This window comes from Canis aureus, chromosome 10, assembly GCF_053574225.1.
Source record: "Canis aureus isolate CA01 chromosome 10, VMU_Caureus_v.1.0, whole genome shotgun sequence".
In the NCBI taxonomy this organism is placed as follows: Eukaryota; Metazoa; Chordata; class Mammalia; order Carnivora; family Canidae; genus Canis; species Canis aureus.
In genome coordinates this window covers 71,788,699-71,807,415 of record NC_135620.1, presented here as the reverse complement: position 1 = coordinate 71,807,415, position 18,717 = coordinate 71,788,699, and the positions used below count along the sequence as shown (strand labels likewise).

At 40.4% G+C, this 18,717-nt stretch overlaps 1 long non-coding RNA gene across 1 annotated transcript; it reads right to left on the bottom strand.

Annotated features, from left to right (window-relative positions):
• Positions 1-3,617: 3,617 nt before the first annotated feature.
• Positions 3,618-9,532, bottom strand: LOC144321806 (uncharacterized). The gene is made up of 3 exons (XR_013387323.1): positions 9,061-9,532; positions 6,729-6,835; positions 3,618-3,853 (listed from the first exon to the last, which is right to left on the bottom strand). It is a non-coding gene; the product is annotated as an uncharacterized LOC144321806 (long non-coding RNA).
• Between the last annotated feature and the right edge of the window lie 9,185 nt (positions 9,533-18,717).

The window sequence follows — 18,717 nt, the reverse complement described above, 5'->3', positions numbered from 1 at the left end:
CTGGAAATTCCCTGGAGCTTCTCAAGAAAGGGATCTGTGGGTCTTTTTCCATTTATTCATTTAAAAAATTGTATTGAGTGACTATCATGTTCTGAGCATTGTGTTAGCTTCTAAAAGAGAACAGCAATCAAAAGATTATTTTTTGTTTAAGATTTATTTATTTATTTATTTGAGAGATAAAGACACATGAGTGGGGAGGCAGAGAGGGGGAGAGAATCTCAAGCAGACTCCAAGCTGAGTGAGCATGGAGCTCAATGTGGGGCTTGATCTCAAGACCTTGATATCATGACCTGCGCCGAAACCAAGAGTCCGAGACTTAACTGACTGCACCACCTAGGCACCCCCAAAAGACCTTATTAAGCACCCACTATGTGCTAGCACTCTGTTAGGCCAGTGTAAGGAAGGAAGTGCAATAGATAGTGTTACATACCTTCCCCAGACAAGGTTCTGAGCTTTTCCAAGTGGGAGGGATGCAGAATGGAGTGAGACATGAATTCTTCCCACCACTGGCTCACAATCTTTCTGTGGGAACAGACAAATCAATGGTACCTCTAGCACAAGGCTGAAGTTATAATGAAGAGGCATGAATGCTTCATAGGAGTTCAGGACAGAGAAAACTAATTTTAACTGATGGGATTTGAGAATCCTTGTAGATGATGTGGGTTTTCAGTAAAATTTTGATCACGGAAGCAAAGACTTCACAGAAGGGAAGGCATGTGTGCTTCAAGCACTGACAGATCCCCTACTGTGTGATAACACTGGGCAAGGAGGAGAGGTTTCCTGCCCTTAAGGAGGTGACAGTTTTGTTGGCAGAGGTAGGAAGTAGATAGTCATGAATATGTTCAGAAATGTCTTACACAAGAGGCCAGGGCTCCTGACCTTGATCTTTGGGCTCATACAGTTAATGGCCATCAGGATCTTGGACTACTTTTTTTTTTCCCCATAAAATATGGGGGGTTGTGCTAAATCATTTGTTTCCAGACTTCTGGATTTCATGCACCAGCACAATTTAAGAAAATTAGGAGTGGAGTGCAACATGTTTTTAATTTTTCCAAGTCAGGGCATTAAAATGCCCACGACATTCCATTCTCATTTCGCTAGTCAGTGGATTATACCTAGGAGCCACTCTCAAGATCCAAGGCTCTGAGTTTCTACCTGCTGAGAAGGGCAATGTAAACATTTTTGTAGATTTTAAAGTTTAAATCATAGCTTGTAAAATTGGTGGTCCATGGGCTGAATTTGACTTGTGGCTGTGTTTTGTTTGGACTACAATGTGTTTTAAAAGAATTTGAGTTAGATGCCAACATTGAAAAGTGGTGAGATTCATAGAAAAATCCAGATTTCTCCTTGTTGTTATTGTTTTTTAATGGAGTATCTGGCAATACTACCCTGCTAGCAATTAGTGGGAATGTCTCTTCTTGCAACATGGGTCCCCCAGTCCCCTCCCAGCACACTGTATTCCATCAAGTTACCTGCCTGACCTCCAAAGGCATTTCATTTGAGCACCCTGATTTAAATCAATGGCAGTGGGATTTGATATGGGCACTCTGCTTTCATTGATGAATCTCAGCTCTTCTAGCAACACAATGGGTACAATACAAGGGTTGGGTGAAAGGGTGAATATGAATATTTTGGAAAGTGTAAGTGGTAGCCTAGTGCTGGGTTATAATAGTTTCCAATCAATGGTGAGTTTGGGTAACTCAGGTTCTATCCCACAAGGTTACTGAACCAGGCACTTGGAGCACTGGAACAAACAGGGTGTTCATGGATCTCAGGGTCCACTCAGCAGAGTAAGGTCAGACAGTGATAGATGGGACAGCACAGTAAAAATGATGAAAGTTCAGATCATATTTGCCTCTGAGAAGGTGACAAAGGCAAAAAATTTGGGAAGTGCAAGGGAGCACAGGGGCCATCATCATAAACCTAAGTTGGGGTTAAGTTTAGTTATTATTAATAGTGATTTTCATTACATAAATTTATTCTGTACCACTGACATCAAACAATGTGTGTCTATAAGCTCCATTTGCCAAAGGCCTGATACATGCTGGGCATTTGTTAAGGGCTTTATTCAACTTTATTCCAAACTTAAATTTATTGAGGCCTAACCATATACCCAAACTCAGGAGTACAAGTGATAACCAAGGTAGGCATGGTCCCTGGTCCCCACAGTCCCCAACATAATGTTGAGTACCACAGACACCAGACAGTTCTCTACATAAAACTGTATTTGAGGTAAATGGGGGAAAGCATTCTTTCCCAAGGAAGAAGCATTTAAAATAAAACCTGACAGGGAGGTACCTGGGTGGCTCAGTCAGTTGCATGTAGGACTCTTGGTTTTGGCTCAGGCCATGATCTCAGGGTTGTGAGATGGAGTCCCAGGTCAGGCTCTGCATTCAGCAGGGAATCTGCTTGGGAGTCTCTCTCTCTCTCCTCACCTCTGCCCTTCCTCCACCACTTTCTATCTCTCAAATAAATAAATAATTTTTTTTATAAAAATTAAACCTTATAGGTGTAAGGAAATTAACCAAGGAGCAAAGGTGTAGAGAGCTGTGCAGACAGGGAGAGCAGGATTATTCCCATTTACCAGATCAGAAATCTGAGGTTCAGAGAGATTGAGTTAAACTGCAAGTAACAATGTTGGGTTTGGGCCCCAGATCCAACATCAAAGCCTGAATCCAACTTCTAACTCAGGTTCCTTCTCCTTAGTTTGTCCATCCTTTATTTTCTTGGCTGTCTCACATTTCTTACAATGGGAGCAAAGGGTAGATGGTTTCTTGTGGCTGACACACTTCTCTGTCCTATTACCTACTCAAGGCCTACTTGTCTTGCTCATCCTCAGCTTTAGTCTCATTTTCTTTCTTTCTTTTTTTTTTTTTGAAGATTTTATTTATTTATATGAGAGAGAGACAGAGATAGTGACAAAGATAGTGAGAAAGAGCACAAGCAGGGAAGAGAGGGAGAAGCAGGCTCTGGAGCCCAACACAGGGCTTGATCCCAGAACCCTAGGATCATGACCTGAGCTGAAGGCAGACACTTAACTGACTGAGCCCCCCAGGCATCCTCTCTAGTCCCATTTTCATATTAGCCCTGGATCCATTTAATCTTCTCCTTCTCCCCACAACCAGATTATAAGGTTCCCAAAGGCAGGGGTCACACAGGCTTTTGCTCAGTGACATTCCCCATGCCTGGTACACAGTAAGTAGGTGCTCAGGAAAGCCTTGCGTGGAAACACAATCAGCAGATACGAAGCAGGAAACCTTTGCCAGAATCTGTGAGCGAGGATTTGGACTTGAATTTTCCCCAGTACAGACAAGAGGGAACTTGTGTATAATTTCCCACAAACAGAAGATCAATTTTTGCTGTGACAGCACAAGTCCATCCTGGTGGGCGAAAGTAAAGTCACATGTTTGCCCCTGGAATAAAGTTGTAGATTTTTGGCAGATGCATTCCACCATTTTGCCTGTCAAGCATTTGTGTGTGTGTGTGTATGTGTGTGTGTATTTCTTCTCTGATGGTCTCCTTCTGTTTCCATGGAAAAAAGCCAAATGGGTGTGGGGGAGGGGAGAATCAAAGACAGAGCTAGCCATTCAATTTCCATTAGAAGCAATCAGGGAATTTCTTTATTACAGGCAAAGGACTTCAGATGCAGCAACAAGAGTAGCCCTGGAAATAGGGCTAACAGTAGCTGTGACAATATGATGACAACTGAAAGACACCAGGCATTTACTGACTAGCTGCTATATGCCAGGCCCTGTACCAGGCACTTCTCCTTTACAAAACTATCTCATTTAATTCTGGTGGCCAGCTCATGAGGCAGGAAATATGATCTCCATTTATAGATGAAATCATTGAGCTGAGAGAGAGAAAAACAGACACATAACATGATCAAGATCGCCCAGTTTGAAAATGGGACGTGATATGATTTCAACTCAGGCCAATGTAATATCCACTCCCCCCCCTGCCCCGCCCCCCCCCCATATCACACTTCCTCTTCCAAAAGATGAGACTTGATGATGTCTAACCTGTTTTTCATTGTTTGGGAATAGAGAGTCTTTGGGAAGGATGATTTTCCCCCCCTCTTGACATGATTCCTCAATGACATTTCTATTTTCTTTGGTTGAACACAGAATAAGGATTCAAATCCTGGTTTCATAAGTAGAGTGATATTAAAGTTTTGAAATCTGACTTGCCAAATTATCTACAGCTCGTTAGCCGGCCTCAAAAAGTACAGATTCCCTACTCATGTGGTAAGTTCAAGAATCAGATATGGGGAGTTCTAAACACACCTGTCATATAATAGCTACCTTATTGGGGGGACAAATAATTTAATGCCTCTGAATGTCAGCTTTCACCCCCATAAAAGGCATCAACTCGTAAGAATACCAGGAGGACTAATAGAATAACATACATAAAATCCATCTTCTGCAGACACGGAGTACCGGTTCATTTCTCTCTTTTTTTCTTTGAATTTGGCATCTCCAGTCACCTGTCCTACCTTCCCCACCATCTCCCAGACCTGTACACTTTCATGTTGTTTCCCTTAAGTCTTTGTCCAGCGAGAGACTACATAGATGGTTCCTTTAACCTTTCTTTTCTTGTAAATCAATCACAGTGATTTACTTTATTTCTTCCCCCATTGGAGGCAAAGCTGGATGTGAAACTGCCACAGTCATGGGAGTGTGGGAAGAGGACGTGGGCTCAGCTCCCGGGCAGAGGCAGGGAGCTTAACTGTCCTACCAGAGGTGGGAAGGGCTTGGGGGAGAGACTTCCCATGACTCCCAAGGATAGTTCCTTATATTCTCAGCACCAGGAAAAATTCCAACAGGCCAGATTCTGGATCAGCACGGGATATCATAGTACAGACAAAGGCACCTAATCTTTCACCTCCCTTCTGACACGCTGCCTTCAAATAAAGGGGTATTTTCCTCCTTACACTCTGTCAAATATGGTTTCAATCAGCTGCAACCACACACACACACACACACACACACACACACACAAAACCCAAAAAACAAAACTATGGTATATTTTCTTCAGTTTCGATGCCTGAATACCATCGCAGGGATCTACAGGAGACCAGTCGCACCTCTGAGGTGCAAACACACACCTGGAAAACAGTGGGTTGTGACCTAAATGCTGGCCCTGTGCATCAGTTCTCACCCAGGCTGTGTGCCCAGAGATGCCCAAGGACATGGAGTATGCCCTGTGCCCGGTTCCTAATGGGAGTCTCAGCTCTCTGTCAACTCATGGCCCACAGTGCTGCCAGAGTGAACTTCCAACCATGCAGCTTTGAGCTCTCCCTAAATAAATTCCTCGAATGGCTTCCTGTTGCTTAATGTAAATTCACTGCACTACTTGGAAGTTCCCTAACTACACCAAATTCTTGATTCTTTATCCCTTGATCACTCCATTCTTGTTTTGTGCAAACAACTTACTCTTCTTCATCCTTCAAAGCCCCAATCACAGTCACCCCCACCAGGAAAACTTGGATTCCTCAGATTGGGGTAATTGCCCTTCCTCAGTGTTTTCACAGTCTCTCCATGTTGGTCTTAGGACATTATTCCTATGCTAGTATACTATTATTTTTTATTTACTAATCTAGCCTATCAGTCTGTGAGCAATTTGAGGATAGAAATATGAGTTTATTTGTCTCTGAGTTCCTGTAATTAACATGAGGCCAGACTCAGATGTAAGGACTACATATTATATAGCAATTAAAACACACAGGGACTTGGAGTTGGAGCGACTTGGATTTGAGACCACTCTCTGACATTTACCCTCTAGGTCAGTGGGGGAAGGTTAGTTAACTTTACCAAGTCTCGGTTTGCTCATCTATAAAACAGGGACAGTAACACCCTCACAGTATTGCTTTGGGGACTAAATAAGATAATGTCTGCAAAGTGCTTTGCACTTTGGCATATGGTGAACATTATTATACTTACTATTAATATTAAATTCAGTGATCTGGAAATGTTTCATGGGTGAATGGTTGACATGAACCATGACGGTAAATGGCTGTACCAAAATGGATAGATCCCAGAATTTTGCCTTAAACTCCATTGACCTAGGAATAACTCTGAGGCTTTGAGCTGTTCATTAAGACTTTATTAAAATTATTTTAACCTTTGGTGGTTGCCAGAGCCAGACATGCCGGGGAGCTGAGGTTTGCCACAATGAGCTGTGTCCTCCCACGCATCCCCACCTCTGGCACAGCCGTAGAGGGGCCTGGGCTGAGGGCCAAGGGAACATACTCCTCACTCAAACCTGTACACTGACGTGTGCCTTTGGAAAACTGGAAGAAAGGCTCAGGTGTTTGGCTCTTTTGGTGACAGTGAGTCTTGTAGCTTAAAAATATCTACACATGCCCATCTGACTCCAAAAACCTGGTCTGAACTCAAGTGCAGGCCAGTGTGCCCTTGGGTTACCCTCCAGAGAAGGCATCTCTGACTTTCATCTCTTGCTGTGTAGGTGGGGGTACCATCAGAGCCACCAATGATCCTATTCTCTAGTCAAAGAGATTCCTTAGGTGTTCCTTCAGTAATTGTGAACCTGGCCAGCATCACTAGTGTTCTACCTTGAAGGGAGAGGAAAGGTCTCCTGGCCACCTAGGGATGCTCTGAGGATCTCACTTTTCCATTAAAGGGATCTGATGTTTCTCTTGGTTTCCTCCTTTCTTCCCTTGTCCCTGCCCGCCTCCAAGCAATGCCCTCCCCCCACTAGTTCTTCACCTGCATCTCTGGTTGTCTTCTCTTGATTCATTGTGGGCCACAAAGTCAGCTTTCCATGCTCATTAAGGTTGTGTTTCAGTAAGGTTCCTGGGACTTGGCAACAAGCTCTGTGTGAAGACTCAACGTATTAAAATGTTCATGGGCTTCTGACATCGTTTTGTGTATTGCAAAGTTATTATTCTCCTAGCATTCCAGATTAGTAACTATGGTTAAGCCTGATCTCAAGGTCCATTTTCAAGATTGTAGCCAGGATTTACAGCCTATAGACACAGACTACACTGTCAGAAGGAAAAGGAGAGAGGCTGGCTGTGGGTGGGAGTAGGAACAGTACAGTGACACAAATTAGGATGGTTTCCCAGCTCACTATAATCATCCCAGAGTCTGTGTCTATACTGGCCTCCTTTATGTGGCTACTTGACATTCCTCCTTTCTCCAAGCTCCCACCTTTCCTCCCCACAACAGTACATGCTCTAGAGGAAACACCCCACAACACAATGACATGGCTTATGCTGAGCCAGTCAGGGTTCTTGACTGCATTTTTTTTTTTTTTCAACTGAAACCAGGAGGGGAAAAAACCCTCCCTTTCTTTTCTTGAGAAGGTTTGATCCTGAAAGCTGCCAGTGGCTTCATGGAGAAACCATTCTTCTAGTTTTTCCAGTTCAACTTCTGTCCTTCTCAGTTACATCAGACAAAAACAAACAAGCATCTCTCTCCTTTTGCATAAACTAATTCAAGTTGGTTTTCTGTCCCTGGGAACAAAGAGTGTCCTCATTAATAGTGTAGGAGGACCAAACTAGGGATTGAGTAAGGAAAGCCTGTGGTTGTATCGTGAGTTCTACATGAAAAAAGATGAGAACTAACAAGGGCGATATATTTAGAAGATGTCTCCTAGAAATCCAAGAACTGGATCAGATAGTGGAAGTTGTCAGAAAGTCTCCAATGGCCAGTGAAGTCATGAAAAATTCATGCCCTTTCTGTCTCCCATTTTCTACATGTGACTGTGTCTTCTTGTTAAAGGCACCTGCTTGGATGCTGCTATAAGTCACCACCCTGCTTCAAGCTCCAGGGGTCCCCTCTCCTGGGAAGCTTTCTTGGATTTCTCCTGCCCCTTCTATGTCACTCTTTGTTCCCATGTGTATGCCTTTTGGTTGCAACCTTCTCTTCTGTGCCTGTCTGCCCTACCAGACTCTGAGCTCCTTCAAGTCAGTGATGGTGTGCTATTCCTCCCCATGGTCTGGCAGTCCAGCAGAATGAATTGGGGAGGAAACTGAGATAGCTTCCAAGAGCCACTGTAAAACTGAAAATGTGATTCCAGCAGGGCTTGTTCACATTGAAGCCTTCTACCCTTCATCTTGTTATAGCCAGTGCTTGGCTTAATGAAGATCTGGGTGGAGTAGAAAGTATGGATGGAAGGAAAAGGAAAGAAAGGCAAGAGGCCTCAGATATTGTTTTTTTTTTTCTTAGTAAGAATTTAGGTCTTAACTTATTTTGGACTTTTTGGTATGCTTTTTCTGGGGACAAAGAAAAACCATGGAAATTTATTTATCTGACTTTGTTATTATTTTAATTTAAAGAGTTCTTAATGTCGAGTCCAACCATCTCATCTTAGTGAAAAGGAAGTAAAGACCCTCCAAAAGTGAAAGTGACTTATTCCACATTACTTTCCCATCAAGATATGGACCTACTTATTTTGTAGGGGCCCACTGAGCTGCACTGAGCTCTGTCACCCTGGACTACTTATAATTCCCTACCAAGATTCTTCCCACCAAGACTTTTCATTGCTATTCCTTGGGCTGCTGTAACAAGTTATCATAAAATTGTGTTGCTTTAAACAACATAAATTTATTTTTCTCATATTTTAGGAATCCAGAAGTGTAAACTCAAGCTGTTGGCAGGGTTGGTACCTTCTGGAGGCTTTTAGGGAGGATCCTTTCCTGCCTCTCTTGTAGCCTCTAGTCACTATCAGCAATTCTTGGTGTTCCTTGTCTTGTAGACAAATCACTCCAATCTCCCTGCACTGACTTCACATGGCCTTTCCTTTTGTTGTCTCTATCTTCCCCTTTTCTCTTACAAGGACACTTGTCATTGGTTTTAATGATCAACCTAATTGAGGACAATCTCATCTTGAGATGCTTACCTTAATTTTATCTGCAAAGACTCTTCTCCTAAATAAGGTCAAATTCTGAGGTGCCAGTGGGAATCTCTTTTTTTTTTTTCTGGGGGAGGGGGTCACTATTCAGTCCACTATACTTACCCCTATCCACCCTTGCCTTCCTACCTGCTACTTGCCTTTCAAATCCCTTAAGGAATTACACTCCTCTGAAATGCTTACCTCACCATGAGTCCATGTTGGCTGCCCTTCTATGCTCCAATAGAGTTTCAAGTTTCTTTTTGTTACAGCAGAGAAAACCCTGTATAGTCCTTCTCTGTGGACTTTCCTGCTTCCTCTTCTAGACTGGATACTCCCTGAAAACAGTGCTCTGCCTGCTTATTAATTCTTGTGGACCCTTAATCAGGACAATGTCTGGCATAAAGCAGGTGTGATCAGTAGCATTTTTAAGGGAAGGAAAGAGTTGGCTCCATTTTAAAAAGGAGATCCTTCCAGGATACTCAGATGATAGGTACAAGAGCCGTGGGTGCTCATGCTTTCAGAAAGTTTTTAAAAATGTTCAGATATCAGCATGTAAGTTATATTAGTGATAGATCAGGACTATTAAAGAGTTCTTAAATAATATTTCACATCAGCACCTGTTGTGGATTGCATTGTACCTCCCATTCATTTATTAAAGCCTTACCTCCCTGTATGTCAGAATGTCCCTGCACTCGGATATAGCCTAAGAGATAATTAAGGTAAAAATGAGGTCATTATGGTGGACTCTAATCCATTATGACTGGTGTCCTTATAACAAGAGGAGGTTTGGACAGAGACAGTTATAGAGAGAAGACACTGGTGAAGACATAGGGAGAAGATGACCATCTATAAACCAGAGAGAAATCTCTGGAAAAAGTCAACCTGTTGACACATTGGTCTTGGACTTGTGGCCTCCACAACATTGAGAAAATACATTTGTTTTGTTTTCTTTTTAAAGTGGCTTAGTCTGTGGTTCTTCATTATGGAAGCCCTAGCAGACTAATATACTACTCAAGGGGAGAACTACCCATGATGTATTGACAAAGAAGAGATGGAATTTGGAGTCAAGGTAGTTTCCTAACTGAGCAAGTTACTCAATCTCTTTGAATCTTATCTGGAAAACAGAAATAAGAATCTCTTCCTTCATATCTTCTTAGTGCCCTGAAAACTCATGTCTATATATTTCTGTACCTGTTGGCATATTCCATAATTACCAAATGAGGTGCCTACTCTGTAGCCATGATTGCTTTGGGAACTGAGGATGTGTCATTTAATGTGAGCCACAGGGTCGCTACTCATGTGGTGGCCACATTATAATTCAGAGAAACAGGAATAGCAAAAGAATAAATAAGAAACAACAAATAGTGAAAGGTGTGGGAAGAAAAACCAAGGAGTGGAGAGATAGGGCATGACTGAGGAGGGGTAGGTGGAGGCTTCTTGTGCTTGGTAGCTGATTTAATTTGCTATCAAAAAACTCTCATGAACATAATGCTAATGAGCAACAGCCATTAACAGCATCCTCAAGCCAAGCTATCTTTCTTTTCAACAAAGCAAACAGTTTAGTTTCAGGGTGGTGTTGAGGTAACATTTCACAGATTACAGAACCGTCTTACAGACAGCATCTCATTAAATCCTACATGACCTTGAGCAGTATGGGTCAAATAACAATCCTCTTTCCATACCTACCACATGTGACTCAGTAAGGACAGAATTGATATCAAATCACTCAATTAACATTTATTGACTAAAAGCATGATTATCTTAAAAGAAAACATGGGGATACAACTTGCCTACATGCCTACAACTATCTAGGCAATGATTTATTGGCGAGGATACCAAAAGTATAAGCAAGAACTGCAAAAAACAAACAAGTAGGCCTACATAAAACTAAAAAGATTCAGCACAGCAAGGAAACAATATAAGAAAAAAAGTAACCTATGGAATAGGAGGACATATTTGGAAATCATGTACCTGGTAAGGGGTTAAGGTCCAAAATATATAACAAACTCAATAGCAAAAGAATCTAAAAATAGGCAAAGGACTTGAATAGACATTTCTCCAGAGAAGACATACAGATGGCCAACAGATATATGAATGGATGCTCAGCATCACTCATCATCAGGGAAATGCAAATCAAAACCACAATGAGATAGCATCTCACATGTGTTAGGGAGGCTATTATCAAAACAAAAACCAAAAATAATAAGTGCTGGTGAGGATATATAGAAATTGGAACTTGTGAACCATTGGTGGGTATGTAAAATGGTGCAGTTTCTACAGAAAACATTATAGCAATTTATCAAAAATTTAAAAATAGAATGACCATATGACCCAGCTATCCTAATTCTGGGTAGTATGTATCAAAAACAATTGAAATCAGGACCCAAAGAGATATATTCTCTCTTGTATTCATTGCAGCATTATTTACAATAGACAAGACATTGAACAACTTACATGTTTATCGACAGATGGGTGAATTAAAAAAACGTAAAATAAAATATTATTCAGTGCTAAAAAAGAAAGAGATCCTACCATATGCAACATCATAGATGAATCTGGAGGACATTATGCTGGGTGAAACAAACCAGGCACAGAAGGACAAATGCTGCATGACTCCACTTATATGAACTATATAAGAGAGTCAAACTCAAAGACAGAGAATAGAATGGTGGTTCCCAGGGCTAGAGGAAGTATAAGAGTAGATCAGAAACAAGGATGAGGATATATTTGTCCTCATATGCCCCACAACCTCAGCATTCAATGTGAAATTGAATTTTTAATGAATATAACTAATAATAAAGGTCACATTTGATTTCTGCCACCAGAAAAAAATTTGTACCTAAATTAATCTTTCTGTATCTTCTGATGATGAAAACACATATTTAAGAAATTTTTCATAACACATAAGTATTTTTATGCCAAACAATAGCTAATTTCCCCTTTCCCCCCTTAGAATCAATGTGGATTTTATACAAACACCATTGTGAAGAATGGGGTGGTTTTAGATAGGAAGAGAGAAAGAATTTAAGACATTTTTTTTTTTAGACTGGACAATTGAAGGTCATTTTTCCAAGACATTTCTCATGTGTTCAGAGAGTTTTCCAATAAGAGCTATCCTAAATATACATATAGGACTGATTATTAGCACCTAAATATTTAGAAGCTCTGAGTAGTAGGGTAGTCTAACAAGGTATATGTCAATAAAATGTTTAGGGGGAAATTGGTGTGGGACGGTGTCAATTGCAAAAACCGTATTTACAACAGATTAAAAAGATAGACTGTTCTTCTGATGGAAAACCTTTTCTAATCAATATCATGTAAAAAGTTTTATTTTTAAAAAATATTTTTAAAATATAAATCTTATACATAAATAATCCAAGGCAAAGAAATAAAACTATCCATACCACATCATCTCAAAACAAAAAATGTGGTATATCATTCTATCAATACCTTTCCTCAATCAAAACTATCCTTAGCATTCTTTTATGTCAGTAGGTCTACCTAAATCATCATAGTAAAGGCTAAAAAATATTTTATAAGTTAACTACAAGCATCCATTTTGGGCACTCCAATTTTTTTTTTTTATTGGAGTTCAATTTGCCAACATTTAGCATAACACCCAGTGCTCATCCCATCAAGTGCCTCCCTCAGTGCCCGCCACCCAGTCACCCTCACCCCCCACCCACCTCCCTTTCCACCACCCCTTATTCGTTTCCCAGAGTTAGGAGTCTCTAATGTTCTGTCTCCCTCTCTGATATTTCCAATTTTTAAAAAAATATTTTATTTATTTTTTCATGAGAGACACACACAGTGAGAGAGAGAGAGAGAGAGAGAGAGAGAGAGGTAGAGACACAGAGGGAGAAGCAAGCTCCACACAGGGAGCCCGACTTGAGACTCGATTCCAGGACCCCAGGATCAGGCCCCGGGCTGAAGGCAGCACTAAACCGCTGAGCCACCATGGCTGCCCAGAGCACTGCAATTTTTATTTCACTCTTTAAAATGTTTTTGTTTTCTACAAGGTGCTGTGACAAAAGCCTCATACCTATATCTGAATATTTGTCCTTCCCTCCATCCTATTTAAAACATGCTTACAATGAAGACTGCTTTATTAAAATAGTCACTTGGCATAAGAATGACAACCAATTTCACAAGAATTATTTTATTAAAGAATTCTCAAGCAACTACTCTAGGCAAAGTACTGTTCAGGTTGCTGGCAACAGTGCCTTGAAGAATATACATACAGATCTCATCTTCACAAAGCTAACATTCTAGCAAGCGTAAGAGCTGTAAAAGACAATAAAATACTTCAATATTTTTATTTTCTCTTATCTCTGTGAATGTGTCCAGAGGCTAGGAAGAAATATATTTTATGAAAAAGTCAAATATATAAATAAAAAGAAAAACACATTTCCTGAACCGTTGAATGCAAAATCTGGCAGGGTATTTTAACATTCATTCTTTCAAGATGGAGAAAGGTGAAGGCTTTCTTCTCTCTCCCTAAAGAATAAGGTTAAATGAACCATTTACAAGTTTGCAAAAACTCATTTTATTTACCCCAGAGCTTCCTATGTCACCCATCATCTGAGTACCGCTGTAAAACATCCTGGCAGCTGAATAATCATAGCAATAACATTTGCTGTATTTTATTTCACATGCCAAAATCACTTGATTATGCATCTCCAGGGAGGTGTTAGTTAGATTTAATAAGCAAGATGGCAAACTTTATAGCTACTAGCCACATATAAAAGCAGAAATGCCATGCAAGGATGAAGTCTTAACAGGTATTTCATGAAGGAGAGAACATCACACAGTACAAGAAACTACTGTTTATTGGACACCTACTATGTGTCAGTTGCAGTGCTGAGAATTTGCACGTACTTTTATCTCCCTTCTTTTCAGTATATGGCCCTATAAGCTAGCATTCATTTCTAATATACAGGTAAAGAACAAATAGAGGGAGAGGTTGAAGTGGCTGCATTCTGATGATTAGTGCATGAGTGAAGCAGGGTATGAACACACACATTTGGTTCTAAACCCAGCACTCTGTTTCTTCAAAGATAGAGTTGGGACTCTCTTAATAAGAGCTATTCAAGCAGAGACTGAAAGACCATGTATAGAGAATTTCATTGAGGAGATCAAAGCATTTGTTGGAAAAAAATAAATAAAAATAAAGCATTTGTCAGGGGATGAGACGGTTGAACTTCAAGTAGATTCTCTGTTTTTGTAACTGTCAGAAGAAAAAATAAAAACAAAAACCCAAACCCTTTAACAGCCCTTGCACAAATGCTTACACTGTGGTAATGGACCAACATTCCTAACTGTTACTACAACATGGATGCATTTACCTTGGGTGTAAGAGCAACCTGTGTTGGAACTTACAAAACCTCTGACATCCAATTTCTGTCCCTGTGCCTCTTGCCTTTGTTCATTAGAAAGCCAAATTTATCAGTCATAACTGTTTTCTTTATGCCATCCCCTTCTTTCCAGCCTACCACCCATTAGTTATTTATACTCTTCTCTTATTTGTCTCCTACACTCTGAGTTTAAAGCAAAAAGATGGTGTCTGATCCATTACCCTAAGTTACTAGCATTGCACGTGATATGGAGGAGGGACTCAATAATCCTTTAATAAATGAATTCAACACACAGATATTAAGGGGGATGGCAAGATTGATGTCCCTGGAGAGTGTCTCAAGGCAAACGCAGCAATTGATGGAAAGGCATGGATACCTTTGAGTGAAAAAGCATGCCTGGTACAAAGAATTAAAAGAGGTTTAGTATGTTTGTAGCAGAGAGTGATTATGGAAGGCAATGAGATCAAAGAGATAGATGGGGTCTGTATCTAATAAAAAGAATTACTTGAAATTCTCTTGAGGACAATGAAGAATTTCTCAATGAAGGGTTTTAAGCCGTGGAGTGGCAGAGTCAGATTGGTGCTTAAGAAATATCACTCTCACTATCATACACTGGTTGGGGTATAACCATAAGTTCAGGGACCAGTGAGGATGTCATTGTAATAAAAGTGAATGAGAGGCAAGGCACAGCTTCTATGAGATGCAGTGGAGTTACCAGATATAAGGAAGCTTGAAGAGGTAGTCTCACTAGGTTTCTGGGAATGGTAGGGCACTAGGGGTAAGGGAAAATGGTATGTTAAGAATAACTTCCTGGTTTCTGGTTAAGTGGTTTGTGGATAGTTCTCGAGATAGGAAATCCATTGGGATAGGGAATAGAGGGAGGAGGAGGATGAGCTCAGTTTCAGACATCCCGACTTAGAAATTCCTGTGGGAATCCAAGTTAGAGCTGTCCAATAAACAGAAGACTATGTAGTTTTGGAACTCATACAGAAGAGCAAAGTGGGAAACTTAGACTTGAGAAAGATAGAAGTGCTCATTGAACTTAATTTAGATTGAGATATTTAAAACTTTCTTATGACATAACTGAATGCACGAATGCTGCAAGAGGTTATCCCTGAACAATACTGAAAAGCCTGTGGCCATTGAGGATTATATTAGAATTATCAACTACTTTCATTATTCTAAGCCTTACGGAATAAGGCATTCATTCTTATTCATGTTACCAAGGCTAACTAAAATGTCACATTTGAGTACTCTAAACTAGAATCATATTGATTTATTGTAGAGATACAGGTTATCTCAGGGGAAAAGTAATTTATGTTTATTAAATGCAGTGGGTTTGAGAGATAAACTTGTTCAAGGCAGAAAGACCATCGGGAAAAGAAAATAACTAAGCTCATAATAGGAGCCCAATGAATAAATTAAGGAATAAATAAAACTTTATATACAATTAAGTTACAATAAAAGCCAGGATCAACTTTTCTCAAAGAACCTGAAAAGAAGAGATGAAGGGCAAAGGATGGAATTTGTAGATCAGGATAGTATGACTTCTTTTTTTCAGAGAGATCAACTGCACCATCCCCTCATCAATTACTCTTAAAAATCCAGACATAAAACAGTACAACCTGATTGAAAAACAAAATGGGTTCTAAAAGTCTGCACTCAGAAAATAAAAAATCTCATAAATCCAATATGGCACATAAGGGGTAAATACAAAAGGTAAACGGCACTAGGATATTCATCAAAGAAGGGGGAAAAGAGGAACTTGGGAACTTGTGTGTTAACAGATCACCCCCATCCAACAAGACAGAGAGAAAACTGGAGGAGGGCCAAGAAAGGTTTTTGTAAAACTCCAAAGTAGCACAAAATAGATGAAGAATCCCAGGTCTTGTGACTAGCACAGACTGCAAGTTCTGAGTCATTTAGGAAACCTCCCTCGTTGTATGACCCCTTTGCTCTCCAGCATTAGCAGAAAACCCCTCGTTAGAGAATGTTGGTTTCTAAAACTGTGAGCCAAGCATGTAACAAAGACAAAGAACATTTGGTGAGCAATGGGTGCAGGGAGCTACTTTGACAAGTGGTGTTGATCTGGGCCCCACAGGAGCGAGATTAGAAACGGTAGTTTTTGTTGGCAAAGTTGTATCTTAAACTTTTTGTGTCTTGGATGCTAGGGGAAGGCCGAGAGATTTCCCAATATGATAAAGTAATGTAAAAGAAACCATATACCTTGGCAGGCCCCAAGTATTTTGTATTCCCCTTGAGGCCAACAAGCTTCTGCACGCGCATGTGTGCACACGTGCGCGCACAAACACACACACACACACACACACACACACAGAGCAAGCCTAACTATTTACATTATCACTCTGAACTATTTTGGTCCTTCTTCTCTCCTCCTCCTCCTTGTCCTGTGTCAAGTCCATAAAAGAACACTTAAATATGTGATTCTTTGGAATTTGGATTGTGTGGTCAATGGAAACCACTGTTTTAAATTCCCTGGAAACATGGGTCATGGATACTATATTTAAACAAATTTTGGAGTCATCAGGTGGCTGGATTTTTCCACCAATATTTTCACCTTGTGTTGAGTGATTCACACACACGCCCCTCATTCCTCCCAACCTTCTGTAAGCAAATGCATCACAATCCCTACACCATGACCCCCCACACTGGTCCATAATGATGTAAGAAAACCCATGATGTTTCCCTTTTTGAGAGAGAGAATTTTCCACGTGGGTTGAAAATAAGGTAAAAGGAAAGGGAACAGGACAGGATGTAGTCAGTGTCTTTGCATGGATATGTAGGTTGAGATTTGATTCTTAAATTATCACTGGGGTACCTACCAGTCCAGCTTGACTAGCATTCTTGCCAGCCAGAAGTGAGGCCTGGAACAGAGTCTAGGTGTCTGGGCTGAAACTCCCCAAAACTGAGGAGTCTATACCAGGATGTGACCATTTCTGATATTAAACATGCTGGATTTCCCTAGGGAGATGAAGATGTGGCTTTCTTTCCATTTCAAAGCATCAGTAACATATACTTTGTACCTAAGGGGAGGAACCACTATCTGAGGATTTAGCTGTTCTTTTTGCCCCCTGCCAGGGTTCAACTACTTAGAGACTGCAGCTGTGTGCTCCTCACAAAGTCCCAAAGGACAAGGGTTTTTTGAGCCAAACCCCAGGTCACTCCCTTACTCCCTTGTCACCACAGAAGCAAGTGTGCACTCTGGTCTCCAGTTCAGGAGTTTGTAAGGTTCTGTTTGTGTTCCAGCTGCTGAATCATCACCACCTTAGACCTCATTACCTCACCTTCTTGGGATCAAATCTATAATTCTTAGTAAAGGGAACTTCATGGGACTGAATTCTTACCTTTAACTACAGGCAGTAAGGAAGAATGTTTTTCAAAAGCTCTATCTACCCACTTCCATATACAAAATAAATAAAATACAGCACTCCTTTCAGATCCATGTTTTCTCTTAGGAAACACTATAATCAAATAATACTTTAAAAATAATTTATGTAGGTAATAAAGCACATGCAAAAAAATCTTCCCTCTGAAGTAATGCAAAGTGAGTTTTCTTTTACTTGAATTTCAACCATGAGAGAAGAGGTTTAAAAAAAAAAAGCAACAACAACTATGTCCCACAAGATTTTACATAGATCCAGATTTTAAGCCAGGGTTGAGTATGGTTTATTGGATAGAACTATTTCCTTTACTTCTTTTTGCTGTCACTTGCTAGCCATGTGATGTGTAGCAGATTACTTGTAGCATCTGGGACACAAGTGGCTCATCCATAAAATGAAGTTATACCCATCTCATGATTTCTTGATTATTTAAAAATGTAAACATATGTCATGCTGCTTTATCCTCTATGTCAGTATCATAGGATAGCACCCAAAACCCTGAATCACTTACATTGTAGCTCATTCATATAATCACGGACTTGGACATAACCTATCTAATCCTATAGATTTGTCTTCAGCTTTCTTGAATGATGGATGCCTGATGACAGGGGGCTTACCAGCTTCCTGAGACATCTGGCTTATCTATCCTTGTAGCCAGTCACTTATATTTTAAATATTTATTAAATATATACTATCCTCCAGGGGCTGGTCTTGGTGCTGAGGATATATCAGTGAACAACAAAGATTGTTACCCATTTGGCATTTATATTCTAGAAAAAGTTTAAAAAGAACAAAATAAAACAGGACAAAATAACAGAAATTTTTGAAGGTGGGGAAGGTAAATGGGCAGAGAGGGTCGAATTGAGAAGATGTCATTGCATTAATACCTGAGGGAAAGTGAGCCACAAAACTATGTGGATGAAAAGCATTCAAAATAGATCGAACAACAAGCACAAAGATGCAAAGGTGAGAGGATTCTTGATGTGCTGAGGAGGATAACGTGGCTAAAACAGAGAGAGAAAAATAAGAGTATTAGGATAGAGGGTCAAAGGGGCATTGGGGGGAGCAGACTGTGTAGGAACCGACTGGCCATGGTTTGGACA